This window comes from Dipodomys merriami, unplaced genomic scaffold (assembly GCF_024711535.1).
Source record: "Dipodomys merriami isolate MVZ:Mamm:240054 unplaced genomic scaffold, mDipMer1.0.p SCAF_2, whole genome shotgun sequence".
In the NCBI taxonomy this organism is placed as follows: Eukaryota; Metazoa; Chordata; class Mammalia; order Rodentia; family Heteromyidae; genus Dipodomys; species Dipodomys merriami.
This window is the reverse complement of record NW_027203381.1, coordinates 11,821,552-11,836,723: the sequence shown is the minus strand read 5'-3', so window position 1 is coordinate 11,836,723 and position 15,172 is coordinate 11,821,552. Positions and strand designations below refer to the sequence as shown.

General features: G+C 40.2%; 1 protein-coding gene across 7 annotated transcripts in view; it reads left to right on the top strand.

Moving 5' to 3' along the window:
- Positions 1–15,172, top strand: part of Nedd4l (NEDD4 like E3 ubiquitin protein ligase) — a 303,787-nt gene that overhangs the window by 208,784 nt on the left and 79,831 nt on the right. The gene's annotated exons all lie outside the window — the stretch shown is intronic.

Sequence of the window (15,172 nt, the reverse complement as noted above, 5' to 3'; positions counted from 1 at the left end):
TGCAACTGAAATAGTTAAAAATGCATCTGTAGAAACTCATTATTCATCTCTGAAAGATGAAAGTATTTTCAAATACTTTAAATACTTCAAATACTTTATAAAAATAGCATCTTTGCAGGTCTGGTAAGTTGTATGAATTTAATTTAATCATAACTTCTAGTGAATAGTGGTGTCTTGTGAAAATAGAAAACTGTTTATCTGGTCTTTGTTCCTTATTTTATTGATAAAACAACTCTTCCCAGAAAACCATCTGTATGTCAGGGTAAGCCCCAGCCAATGGGGGATTTCATAAACCAATGGCAATCCCAGCAGCCTGAAGCGGTAACTTGCTACAGATCCCTCACACAGGGGAGAGCTCATTGGAAAAGCAGCCATATATTAAATGCCACTGAGCACGGAGCTAATTGTCAGGTTTGCAGGGATGAAGCCAATCCTTTCCTCACCCCGGAGCTGCCCTTTTGTGCATGGCCTGAATTTTGAATTTTTCACAATGTGAGAATTTCAGGTGGTGCCCGACAGCAGCTTCCCAGGGACATTTTATGGGTCTTTGGCCATAATTATGTAACCTGGTCTGCCCAGGCTACTGTTTACACAAAAAGAATTTATAGTACAGATGATTATTTGAGAAATTGGAAGGCCTATTTAAAAATAATTGGATAACTTTTCTTTTCTTTTTTTTCTTTTTTGGTTGGCCATGGGGCTTGAACTCTGGGCCTAGGCGCTGTCCCTCACTCAGCTCTTCAGCTCAAGGCTAGCTCTCTACCACAGCTCCACTTCCGGTATTCTGGTGGTTTATTGGAGATAAGAGCCTCATGGACATTCCTGCCTGGGCTGGCTTTGAACCACCATCCTCAGATCTCAGCCTCCTGAGCCACTGTGAGCCACTGGCGCCTGGCTAACTTTTCTTTTGCTAGACTCTTAGAAGTTAGTGCTGAGGCCTAGCTACCTAGGAAGCTGAGATCTGAGGATTGTGGTTCAAAGCTAGTATAATCAGCAAAATCTAATCAGCAAAAAGCTGGAAGTAGAGCTGTGGTTCAAGAGGTAGAATATAAGCCTTGAGTGAGAAAGCTAGGGGACAATGCCCAGGCCCTGACTTCTAACTCCAGTACTGTCTCTGTCTGTCTGTCTGTCTGTCTGTCTGTCTCTGTCTCTCTCTCTCACACACACACACACACACATACACATACCCCTTTGACATTGTTGAGATTTAAATGTCCTCATTTAACTTCATTCTATTAAAATGCTAGAGAGCTTAATAAAGACCTATATGATCAAAAAGGAATTGTCTGCACAGCATGAAACTCCCATCTCATTTATATCTGTTTGTCCACTGCCAAAGAATTCAGACAACTGCATGCCTGACTTACAGACAAATAGAGAACACTGTGTTGCACAGTGATGGTGTTTAAATATGAAGCTGAAGTAAGTTTATGTAAATTAAATGCACAAGGAAGAGAGAGGACTATAGCATTTCACTTCTTGTGTATGCTTCCTGCCCTCGAACCCCATAGAGTGGATTGTGGTGAGACACCTGCAGTAGGCCAGCAGCCTGCAATTCATGATCCTGAATTCCCTTTTGCAAGACATTTCTGATGAACATAGCAGTAGGAATTGAAGTCATTCTGCCTTGACTTTATATGCAGAATTCATGCCTCTGTTCATACCACCTTTCATGTTCTCAAGCTATCTAGAAATATTTAATATGTAAATATTTTCACAGTGTGAGGTCTTTAAGAGATTTGTGGTGAATATTTTCATTTGCTTCCTCATACATCTAGTGTTTTGTCAAAAAGCAAACATCAGACTTGATAGACAATTGGATCATTGTGTTGGGGTTTGAATTCCGGTCAGTGTCATTTTGTAATGGGCATGTGCACGCATGCCTGAACAGTTTGATTGCATTAACTTATGTGTAAGCAAAAAGCAAATCTCTCTTGCTTTATCACAGAGGGTGGGGTAGGTTCTCTTAGAACCATTAAAGAAAAACATAAGGAAAAGGCAATAATGATAATTAAATGCCTAGCTCATAGTCCAGATTCATTTACAGCTGAGCATGATCCTGAACGTTACAAGGAAATAAGCTTTAAAATCAAATTAGAGTAGAACTTTGCTAATTCATGCCTAACTAATTTGCCCACCCAGTAGTTTTCACTAAATCTTGCTCTTCCTCTTCCAGTTTAGAGAAATATTTAATAGAAGGCTCTAGAGAAGGGTCATGTTACTTATGTCAAGGTTCACTATATAAAATGATACATATGATTATGATCATCAATAAATAACAGACCACAAATGTAGTTGCCAAACCATGACGAGAAAGGAAACATCTGCTAAGACACCTCATTCTGTGTTTTTTTTTAATGAGACGATGTTTTTGTTTATGTATCAGACAGAAACAAGAATAGTGAGTGGTTTCCTAGTTCAAGAAAACTGGCTATAAAATTTCTTAAAGAATATAAAAGGAATAAGCGAATAAGCTGTGGAAATAAATGTCAGTGAGTTTTATAATTCTTTCATGAGAGAATTTTGTTCTGCATGCCAAGGAAGCAAAATGATTTAACTACAATTCATAATGTATTAATTACTGAAAGCTTTGGTTTGCTGTTTAACAGTGAAAGGAGGAATTGGAGGCATGGTTCCGTTGGTAGAGCACTAGCTAATGAGTGAAAGCATCAGGTATGAACTTCGAGTGCCAGTCGTGGACCTTTAGAAAAAAGAAAGGAAAAGAAGTGTTGATCATATTAACTTTTTTTTAACTGCCAGAATAAAGGCTGATCAGACATTGAACAACACTTTGAAAGGAATTGGCTGTATTGAGATGCTAGTGAAAATGTGTGCCATGGTGGTAGTGGCTAAATTTTTCATTGTGATCGTTTTGGAGACCAGGTCCTGAACTTGAAATTGTACCAACATACTGCCTTTCAACTTTGCCTGTTGTCTTTTTTTTCTGGGACTGGGGTTTGAACTTAAGGCCTCATTTCACCCTCAGCTTTTCCCACTCAAGGCTGGCGCTCTGTCACTTGAGCTATATGCTCCACATTTCCAGATTTATTTAATTTACTTATGTATTTGCTAGTTAAGATAAGAATTTCAGATTTGTCTGCCTGGTTTGGCTTCAAACTAAGATCCACAGATCTCAGCCTCCCGAGTAGCTATGATTACAGGTAAGAGCCACTGTACTCGCTTCCAATCCGCTTTTTAAAGCGCTTTGAGAATAAGATTCTAAGCAGTAAAGTATTTCACCCACAGCCTGCAGGCAGCAGGTGTGGGATGAGGCGCCTCACAGGCTCAGAGGCCGGTCCTCCAGCCTTGGTAGCTGCCATGGTAACAGCCAGCGAAGCCTTGGGTAATGAGGAGGAAGGAAGTCTCCACTTGACACCTCGTCACCAACAAGCATTTACTGAGTGTCTCAGGCTGGAGAATGTGTTCTGTAGATTCTTCACATTTTAGGGCTATGGTACTTACACAAATGTATCCATGCAGTTGTTAACAAAGTTTTCAAATTCTGCTTTAAGTTAGTTTAATTGCACAGATGGTGTTGTGTGCCATTAATACTCATGGTTTCCATAGGAAATTAATTGCCTCCATATTCATCAAGTTCCTGGGTAACGATTAAAAGTGACATTTAATATCCATCTGCTTTTACTGTTAAAATATCCATAACTACCAACTGTCCAGTGATTAGATACATTTATTAGAAACTAATATCATTATTAATTCATGGATTAGCATTAGACTGTGTATATATTTGGCACAAAGCAGACATTAAATAATTTACTGAATGAATAAGTGAAGAAATGACTAATTTGCCAATCATTTATAGCACGGTTTTGTAATCAGGAAGTTCAAGAAGGAAGTATAACAACCAGATTTCTTTTGTTAATCTTATTAGTATTAAGTATTTGTTGTAAAAATAGATCCACATTTGTTGTTTGACTGAATAGCCTAAAAGAGATAGAAACCCAGTGTCTGGCAGGACTTCATAAATTCAAGAAATAGATTACACTTCCTGTTCTCTGCAGTGCTTCAGCTCCTGAGAGCTCCCTCTTCACAAATATGAAATAATTCCCAGCTTTGAGTGTCCAGGTTACTCCACGGCATAGACACAACAGTAGCTAGGCTAGAATTTGCTAACACATCTAAAAATAGAGCGATAATCCCCTATCCTATTGCATGTGAAAATTATGTTAATGCAAATGTAATATTTTAGAAGTGACATGTGAGAAAAAGAATCTCTACACTATCTTCTACAATGTTGGGGGAGTTTTGTTTTTGTTTTTGATGCTAGTACCGGTGTTTGAACTCATGGCCTAGGGCGCTGTCCCTTGGCTTTTTCACCCAAGGTTAGAACTCCACTTGAGTCACAGCTCTACTTCTGACTTTTTAGTGGTTAATTGGAGATAAGCGTCTCAGATTTGTCTGCCCAGGCTGGCTTCAGACTTTCATCCTCACCTCTCAGCGTCCTGAGTAGCTGGGACTACAGACCTGAGCCATAGGTGCCTGCTTGTTCTTTCCAATTTAGAGCAAGACAATTTATTCTCTCGTAATTTTGGAGCAAAAGTATATTACTGATGAAGAAACCATGCTGAAATGCAGAATGGAATTGTCATCAGATTCTCTCTGATGAATCTGTTTAGGCCAAGAACTTCCTGTCCCATAGAGACTTGTCTTCTGCCCACAAAGGTAATACTGCTTTTCCTCTGGCTCACTGGTCTGGGTCATTAAAATAGACAGGTGTGTTGGCGTCCCCAGAAATCTGAATGGCTTAGCATACCACTGCTTTTATTCCTCACTCAGAGGAAAGCCAGCACGATCACCTCAGAGACCCAGGCTGGCAAAAAGTTGTCTAATACCTTCAGCCACAGCTAGGTAGCAAGCTGTATAAGCAGAGTGTTACAGATGCCTCAAGATACATCCTCCTCCATAAGCAGGCCTGTCTTTGGCTGGTATTTTTTCATTGCTCTCTCAGATCTTCACCGCTGTACAGAAAGAACTCTGCTGTCTGCCCTGCGTAGAAGTGAGGTATTCCTTTCCCCTGCGCTTCTGCCCTGCCTCTGCCACCCCCTTCCCTCCCCAGGGCTCCTTTGGCTGCCCCAGCCGCAGCCATGCTTCCTGTCCTCTGCTCTCCCATAGTATTTTATTTTTACCTTGCTTGTGGCTCGTATTACATTCTGTCTTGTATTTATAGATGCTTCTATATATGTCTCCATTTATATCCTTTTATCCAAACGCCCACGGGGGCCAAGGATTTTTGCGTGTGTTTTCTCCCCTCTGGGGTTTCATGTGATGCTTTATGTGTCATTAAATTCTTATTAAATGTTAAATGGGTGAGTTTATTATGCACCATTTTTTGGTACAAAGAAGTATATGAAATGTAAATTCCCTAAGGTTAATATTCTTTGGAATATTTAGACTGTATACAATGATCTTAATAAATGATGGTTATTAAGTTGAACGTGAATAGGAAAGTGATATCTTTTGATCTCATACAGTATCCTAAAGCCACATGAATGGATAGCTATGCAGCCTTTTGCACCCTTTTATGAGTTTAGCGTACTGGGATCCCAACAGCTAAACTGTTTTTTAGGATAGATTGTACATAAAGTAATGTTTTCTTCTTATGATTTTTCTGGATTTTATCAGATCCAACTGTTAAGGACCAGGAATTTGACATTACTGGTTTAAATAAACTTGCCAAACAATAGAAGAAAAAATAACATTCAGTTAGGGGGAATTGGTTGGCAGTTACCTGGAATGTGTCATACATAAATGAATCTTGGGGGCTTGGGGATAATTGTATTTGTGAATTCTCCGTAGATGGTTCTTTATGAAAAGAACCAGAAATGGCTTGTGTTCCAGGAAAATTCAGTCTAGTTGTTATGACCACCTAGCTGCCTTTTTTAAATTTCAAGAATAAATTCTTAGCTGGGCACTAGTACCTCATGTCCATAATATTAGCTACTCAGGCAGCTGAGATCTGAGGATCTCAGTTTGAAGTCAGCCCAGGAAGGACAGTTCCATGAGAACCTTATCTGCAATTAGCCAGCAAAAAGCTGGAAGTGAAGCTGTGATTCAAGTTGTAGAGCTCCAGCCATGGGCAGAAAAGGCTAAAAATCAACATCTAGGCCCTGAGTTCAAGCACCAATGCCAACACACACACACACACACACACACACACACACACACACACACAAATAAATTACTTTTTAAAACATTTTTATTGTAAAGGTAAGAGGTGTAGAGGGCTAACAGTTACATGATTCAGGTAATGAGTACATTTCCTTTTCAACAGTGTCCAAATTATTTTTTAAAATAGTCATGAATACCCCTTCATAAGAAAATACCATTTGGTACCTATGGGCCTTTTGCCAGTATTTTGGTGTGGTTAAAACCCAATGATTTGCATGTCTAGGCCGTGGACAGTTCAGCTCCTGCTTAAGAAATCCTTAGCCAGATGCTATGGTCATGTAATAATAAACTGCTTTTTATGCTGTTATTTATGTAAAGTTTTAATTAACGTAGCCTAACCTTTGCAAAACATCTTAGTACCTTTGACTCATTATTTTCTGGCATATAATAAGTTCTCGTGACTTGTTTATTTTGTATGCAGTCCTGAGTAAGGAAATTTTGATATCAGGAAGTTTTATATATATATATATATATATATATATATATATATATATATATATATATATATATATATAATATGTATATATATTTGCCCTCAGTGCTACCAATAAATCTCCTTTTTGTTCTGATCCTTATGTTGGCCTTTTGTCTTACACATTGGCACCCCAAGGATGAACTGACATTGTGGAAATGTATGTCTGCCCCACTTCTGCTTGCCTCTTTCTCCCAAAATAAGCAGGATTCCCATTCCTACCAACTTCTGCTAACGTTTCTGACTTAATTTAGATAGTCAGATAAATGAGCAAGATTTCATCATCAACAGAGGGGTTTCTTAGCAAGGCTATTGAATTTAGTTTGGTGTTCCCTAATTTTGTTCTCCCCCCCCTTTTTTTTTTTTAAAGATAAAGTTGCATCTGGGGTGGGAGGGAAACACTTGCACTGAATGGCTTCAAATCCTTTTTTTTTTTTTTTAATCCACGCAGCTGTTCACCCAGATTTCTTAGGAAGTAGCTAAATTAAAATCCAGTAATTCTGAAGTGAACAGACACCGATGCTCTTTCAGAAGCAAGCAGCTGTGGCCATGTGAATCACAGAGCCACTGGGACTTGTTTTTCTGGGACAGCCTCATCGTCCCACATTCAGTTAAACCTCCTGGCGGGGCTGATTTCCCTCCTCACCACATGTTTTGATATTATAGGTAAAAGCAGTGGAGGTGATTTTTCCCTTGCATGTCTTTTTAATTAGTGTACTTTTATTATTTAAGCTGTTGTATAATAGCAGCAACCACAATGAAACCTTGAAGTATTTGATGGCCTCCGGAGATTTTTTTTAACAACTAGATTTATATTTGTGAGCATTTTTAGACACAGAACAGAATGAGCAGAGTATAGAGATTTCACATAGACCCTTGCTACCTCCACACACATCAACTCCACCTCTCTTCACCCCTTATCTGTACCCACTGGACCACTGGGCGTGGTACATGGTGACTGTTGATCAGCCTTCACTGACACAATGGATCATTATCACCCAAAATCCATAACTGACCATTACAGGCCTCTCATGGTGTTATACATCTGTGGGTTTGGACAAACGTTAAAAAACACATCCCCATCATTACACTAGCACAGCGGTATTTCAGCTGCCTTACAAATCCCCCATGATCTTCCCAGTCTTTTCTGCCCTGCCACTTCCAGTACTCTGCCCTCTTTCTACTTTCTCCACCATTGCCTTTTTCAAGCTATCCTATATTTATAATCATACAGAATTTAGTCTTCCAGTAGAATTTTGTCTTCTGTAACCAGTAATGTGCTTTTTAAGTCTCTTTTATGTCTCTTCATGACTTTCATAGCTCATTTCTTTTTAGCACCGAATAATAATTGCCTTTCAATGAACCACAACTCAACCAGCCACTCACCTACTGAAGGATGTATTGGTTACTTCCCAAGTTGTGGCACGTGTGAATAATGCTGATGAGAACTTGAAAAGACATCAGAATTTGAATTCTTCAGTATTTACAATATGCCCTTAATTGCTTGATGTCATGTTCGGGTATTAAGAGTGTTGTGTTTCTGGACATTTACATACTGACTGTGGAAGAAGCCCATGCAGCAGACTTCTGTGGAAATATGTAGCCACACACCTGTAGTTATACCTGGCACTCAGGACACATAAGTGAAAATGGGAGGTTTTAGGGAGGAAATGGTAAATAGTAGAATGTTTTCAGCATCCTTCATGTTTCATAGGAGAAAATTACAAGTTAAGTGTCTCTTATCTGAAATGCTCGGAACCAGAAATGTTTTGGATTTGGGATTTTTGTGGAAGTAGCAATTTTGAAATGCTTGCATGTAATCTTGGTGACAGGACAGGTCTATAGATAGAATTTATTCATTATATACATATCTTATACCCATAGCCTGGAGGTAATTGTACACTGTATTTTTAGTGTGCTGTGATTAGAATGACCCATTATGAGACTAGGTGTCGATTCTGAACTTGGTACATCATGTTGGTTCCAAGACAGTATGGGATTGGAGTTTTCCAATCAGTTGTACTCAACCTGTAGTGAGCATGGTATTAGCTCAGGCACTTTGGTTTGATAAGTTTCATCGCTGTCTTTGTTTCATAGGAAGCTCCTCATTGTGCACAGAGGTATCTAGGCACAAAAGAGGGGCTTTCTTTGTGCACCCCCAACAATAGCCTAAGTCACTTATAACAACATTTAGGGCTAGACTTTCAGATAGTCTCCTCATCTCTTGCAAGGTTTGCACTTGACTCACTGATTGTAATTTTGTTTTGGACAGGACTAGGAAGATGTTTCTACATACCTTGAGACAGGTTTGATTAGGCAGACCTTTGGTCTGGACTAGATTTCCCCAGACAGCTCAGTTCTTGTAGGAGCTTAGCTTCTTGGCTGTTTCAAGGGAAAGGCCTCCATCTTCTTCCCTTTCATTTTCTTGTCTCATAATATTGCCTTTGAATTGGTTTTGCCTTGTGTGCAAATTTCCTAAGGCTGCAGTAACAAATTGCTAGCGATGGACTTAAAAGTCAAAGATACACATGGATTATATACTCAGCTCTCACAGTTCCAAGTTGCTTTCACTGGACGGATACCAGACTTCCAGCAGGGCCTTCCTCTCTCAGGTTGCAGGTGGAGGGAGGTCTGTGCCTTGCTGCCCCAGATGTAGTGCCCACTGGTGTTCCTGCCCTCAAGGCTATGTCCCTTGTGTCCCTGTTTCCATGGCCACATTAACCTCCCTTCTATTTGTGTCATCCCTCTCTGCCTTCTGGTCCCAGGACACTTGCGAATGTGTTTAGGGCCTGCCCGTACCATCCAGGAAAATCTCCCCATCTCAGCATCCTTAATTTAGTCATATTTACAGACACTTTTCAATGTAAGTTCACATTTTCAGGCAGAAAGAACAGCTATGAGGGCCATTACTTGAGTCTGCAATATCTCATTTTTAGTAACTCCAGTGGTTTGCAGAAGAGAAAGCCAAAGAACCCCATGTGTGTGCAGGGGCTATTCTACCCTGAAGGTACATCGACTGACTGTTGAGAATGTACTATGGACTGTATGCTTGTGCCGTTGCTAAGCACCCTGGGATATAGAGAGACACATAAAATCTATTGGCAGGTCACTTGTGGTTTTGCTAGAAGAAAAGATAAATATGTGGAAGATAAATTGTGAGGAAAAGGTTCTGTTAGATCTGAAGAGCCAGCAAGTGGCACCTCAGCAGTGATTGGTGTGGACACCCAAGTCTGCCTTGGAGTTGAAAGGTAGGAAGGGATGTAGAAGATGGCCATCTATTACTCACCTCTCAACTGCTTGCCATCCTTGATATTTTCATTGTCCTTGAGTCTTCGCCCAATACCTTCCCCCGCAGTGTACCTTGCTTTGTTGCTTTGTTATTCTTTTTGGTGTGTTCTGTGATAATACTTGTCTGTTCCACACTTTCTCAAATGAAGTGGCAATCTCAGACCTTGAAGGGACACAATGCACAGATCATGTTTCTGTGTCAGCAAGTACAATTAAAGTGACCTAAACTGTGATTAGAATGCAGCTTCAAGAAAAAGATTTGTTGACTAAGATATATTATTGCATCATTTTGGATACATTTGAATTTGTGCTAGTTTGCTCTGGCCATGTGTGTTACTGCAGGCTGTGGAAATATTCTTCAGGAAAATCAGTATTTCTCCTCCATGCTAAGGAGTTGTCACAAGTGTAATTGTCAGCAGTTCATGGTGGTCTGAAGTAGAAGCTTGGATCTTCCCTACATGACGGGCCTTACTCAGTGCAAGGCTTGAGCAAGGTAGCTAATATTTGTAAACCACACTTTTCTGATCTTCCACATGAAACTAATAATTGTCTCTATTTGGGGGTATTGGGATGATAACATGAAACTAGCACACGTAATAAAATGATTAGGACCTTGCATTAAAGTCTGTGACATCCTGCTCTTGTATTTTTTCTTCTTCTTCCTTAAAAATATTTATGGTGTGAGTTTGTTGGCTCTCTATAATACACCACCCTAAGTAATCAAACCCTGCTCTGTCTGGCTCCCTTGAGATGAGGACAGGATGGCAAATTAAATCGTTCTTGGGATTCCATTTCATCTTGGATATAGATCAAGATCCAACATTACATTTTATATGACAATGTCTCCCTGTATTTTTGTCCCCTTGATTTCTCGAATTACAGCTATGCATATTTCTTACAGGAAAGTCAAAAGAAATAAATAAATGGCTAAGCTGCTGATCAGAGCTAGTAACCGTTCCTAACATGACTAAGAATTCTCTGGCCATTATGTTGATGGCAGTTGCCTTCTAAATACTATGTTTAATCAAATCATTCGAATGTCTACATAAACTTTCAATTCTAAATTGTAGCATGTTCATTTACATACACAGCTCAAATGTGGCGAGTATGGAAAAGTTCTGTGTTTGAACACAATTTGAACAATAAACATTCTAGCTCTTCTGTTTTGTTAAAATTCCTACTATAATTTCAAGAGCAAAAATAAATTCTTCCTACACAACACTACTAGTTGTTGGACACCATGTGCATCCTGCATGATAAGTGAGTTGAGAAGGTGCCACAGCAGTGCCTTTGTCTGTGTGTCATCCTTTCTGTCCCTTCTGCAAGGAGAAAGACATAAAGACAGAGCTTCTTGGCTTCTAGACACCAAGTTTTTGAGCTTTTTTTTTTTTTTTTTTTGACAAATGGATGCTTCAAAAGAAACATACAGTAGCTACTCAATCCAAAACTTTTTTTAGTACCTCTGTGTATATTGAACGTATTTTGGCTTCTATTTGAAAACTTAACTCTGCAGCTGCCACCATTACTGTGGCTTTAAAATATCCTAAATTATTTTCTGCAGCTGGGTAGAATCCATGTAAACCCATGTGGGCAGCTTTTACCAATAACATTTGAAACATACAGACAGATCACCGACACCCTGTGGAGCTTTTTAAAACAAGTATTTGAATATATCTGTTTAACTCAGTATTTGATCTCTAGGCTACTGCTATTTACTGACTCCTTTCCTCCTATTTAGCCCATCAGTATAATCATTAGAGGTTTAATTTTCCTGAAATTCCCCTACTTTGGTCAATGGAAAGGTTAGGAATTTCATGGAGGAATGCGCAGATGACGTCACAAGCCCAGCCAGCAGCAGGCCACTCTTGCTGCTTTTCTTTCCAGGGAGGCCTCTTTGTTGTATAATACTGGGCCGCAGGCATCTTTGCATTCAAGGTGCTGGTTCTATGCATACAGTTTTCACAGTTCTGGTAATAAAGCATTGGTTGACAAGACTATTTCTGTGTTAGAACTGCTCAGAGAGGTTATAGGCTTATGCAGCGTCTCAGAGAGCAGCGGAGCAGTTAGTTCTTCCCAAGACTGTCAGTTGTTTTGTTTTGGGGGTTTTTTTGTTTGTTTTTTTGGGGGAGGGTGGGGGAAGGATGGGGTAGGGTAGCCTTTGCATTTCAAGCTGATGTCTCTTAATTATAAAATAAAAACATCATGAGGTGAAGTCTTTGTATTAGGTAAGGGTTCTTATGGGGAAAATGGAGTCACATGAATATCAGCCTGAAATATCATGGAATTGAATGCAGAATTATCGTTAATATTTGAAAATTCGAAGAACTTTGTCTTGCCAGGCGCCGGTGGCTCACACCTGTAATCCTAGCTACTCAGGAGGCTGAGATCTGAAGATCGCAGTTCAAAGGCGGCCTGGATAGGAAAGTCCACAAGAGTCTTATCTCCAATTAACCACCAGAAAACTGGAAGTGGCGCTGTGGCTCAAGTAGTAGAGTGCTCTCCTTGAGCTGAAGAGCTGAGGGACAGCAACCAGACCCAGAGTTCAGGCCCCACGACTGACAAAAACAAAAACAAAAACTTTGTCCTGACCCCATGCTCATACCTCTAAGGGAAGCCCCCCTCTGCTATAGTCACTCCTGTGGTTTTCCTGTAAGTGGCCAAAGAGGTGTTGTACTTGGTAGGTGATGGGGTCTAGTCATGGTCCTTGTTGCCTCATTGATAGGGGTGTTTGCTGCGAACCTCAGCCTGTGTATACAGTGTAATTGAAGTCCTAGATTGATGCCAACTGATGCCATGGTACTTTGTAGATTTCATAGGCTTCCTCTAGCGCGGGGCTTACTGTAAGTGACAGTTTTCTTTAGAACTAAACATTTCATGTTCCAAACCAGCCAGTATACATACCTGTAAATGGTCTCTTGAACACCTTGGTGTGATTATCCTTCCAGACCATTTTTTAAAGAAAAGAAACAAGAAAGGGGCCACCTCTAAAATCCCCAGAGTGGTTTCAGCCTCTTGAACCTAGACAAAGCTCTTTAGTCTCCTTTAATCTTCCACTTTGGTCGTGGCATTAGACATTATTCATTGCTTCCTATGTTTATTTTAAGGAGTAAATAACTTTATAATGCTTCATTTTTTTTTACAGTCCTTTCATAATGCTTCCCCCACAGAATAGAGTAGCATTTCTCAAACTGTACATACTGAACTCTTTGTGGTACAAGAGTAGTTCTTTGGTCGCACACCAGACTAACTCACCCACCAGGGTGCTGAAAATAGCTATGTGCTTTCCATTTGGCCGGTCCTGGCAAGAACGCACTGCTCCTCCCAGTTCTCAACAGTCAATTTAAAATCCTCACTGCATCACATCCAATAGCAGCTCGTGGGAGCCTTCTGTAGACACAGAAGCCTGCAACAGTCCATAACCTAGAAAGTACAAATGGTCCCAGGTAACAATGTGGTCAGGAAAGACTTTGTGTCTAATGTTATTCAACTAGTTAGCTCCTGAACCAGGACCAGGCCCCAAGTTCTGTACCTGACCTGCAGGGCTCTATCCCTATCCCTGTAGGGTAGCACCCTTGCATCTAGGCCATACTCTTGTCTCAGGTCTTTTTCCTCACCTCTTCAGTCTTTTGACTCACTGGTTTGGAGCACAAAGTGAAACATGTGGATTTCGGACCTGGCACCAGCCAGGAGAGGGATCAAGATACAGATGTTGAGAGAAACTTACTGTGGGTGTTGGACAACCCTAGCTGTCAGGTTTTGCTGGTCTCATCCTGGTGGGTTTTCTAATTAACTGCTTGTACACCTAATGTTTTCAAACATGGGCACTTGGCTTGTAGTGGCTCATGATTCTTGGGAAAAGTCACAAGGAACTAACTGAACTTTTCTTTCCAGGTTTATTTTGTGTCTTGAGCCACAGAACAAATTTGGTGCCTACTAAGCTAGTTCTAATTGCCTATCGTAATTGGATGGTTGTTTATCTTTAAGCAGTTGTACAAAGGAATTGCCATTTAACAAAGCAGTTTATGAATACATACATGTAGACCAGTGTCACATCTTTCAACATTCTCACCCATCCCTCCCCTACCCACCTTTTCCCTTACTCCTTTTAATTTTGTAGGGCATACATTAGATTCTTGACTGCATTTCCCCTCTTCTCTTCATTTGTTGACTCCTTTCCTCTTCACTGTACTCCACCCCTTTCGAGTACCTGCTTCCTGGTTTTTTAGTTTGCTGAACTTTGTCTTTGCCTTTCTAAGGAATTAATACTGTTTGAGTTCTCCCTTGACTCTATTGTATTTCAGTTAATACATTTGTATCTATTTGCATACCACCCACTGCTTTACTTATAAGTTTATAAGTTAAATCAAACCTCCACATATGCATCCTTTGTCTCTCCAGGCCTGGCTTACTTCACATAATTTGTTCCAAGTCTTTCTGTTTCTTTACAAATGGTCCAGTATCATTCTTTCTAATAGATGAGTAAAATTCCATTATGTATATATAACACTTTTTTCTTGATCCATTCATCTACTGAGGGGCATCTCCACTGATTCAGTGCCTTGGCTATGGTGAATAGTGCTGCAGAAAAGGTGGTTGTGCTGGTGGCTTTACTATATCCTACTTTGTAATCTTTTGATACAATATTGAAGAGGGCATTAGGGCCATTTTTCTCACCTATGACTCTTATCTAAAGTCCTCTCCTCTATTCCCTCTCTCACATCTTAGACCTTCTTGGCCTTAACAGCCCCTCCTCCCCCACTATGTGCTCCCAAGTATAGTCCTAATCAAATATGACTCCCTATTGAAGACTGCTTTTGCTGTTGACTTCAAACACAACTCAGCAAGGAGCTCAGTCCTTGGTCTGAACCTCTTGGGCTCCTAGAAGTTACAAGGTGAACTATGTCATGTTCTCTGTGTTGCCTGTTAATTAAAGTATAGTCTGGTGTGTGGAGCTTCATTTACAGATTTTTTTTTTAAACTACTTTAGAGGCGAGAGGGAAACCAGCTGGAGGATAGGATGTTTCTTTCCTTCTCCATGCATGTAGAGATTCTGGGGCCAAGTCTGAGCCCTAGCACCTTCTAGTCACTGAGATTTACATTCCTCTGCCTTCTTCCTTGTGCTTCAAGAGATAGAAGTTACAGAAAGATGAACACCATACTACTAGCATTTTCTTATGGAATTCCCCAAAGATGGAGTCGAGAGAGGGAAAACTGTGGCTCTTAACT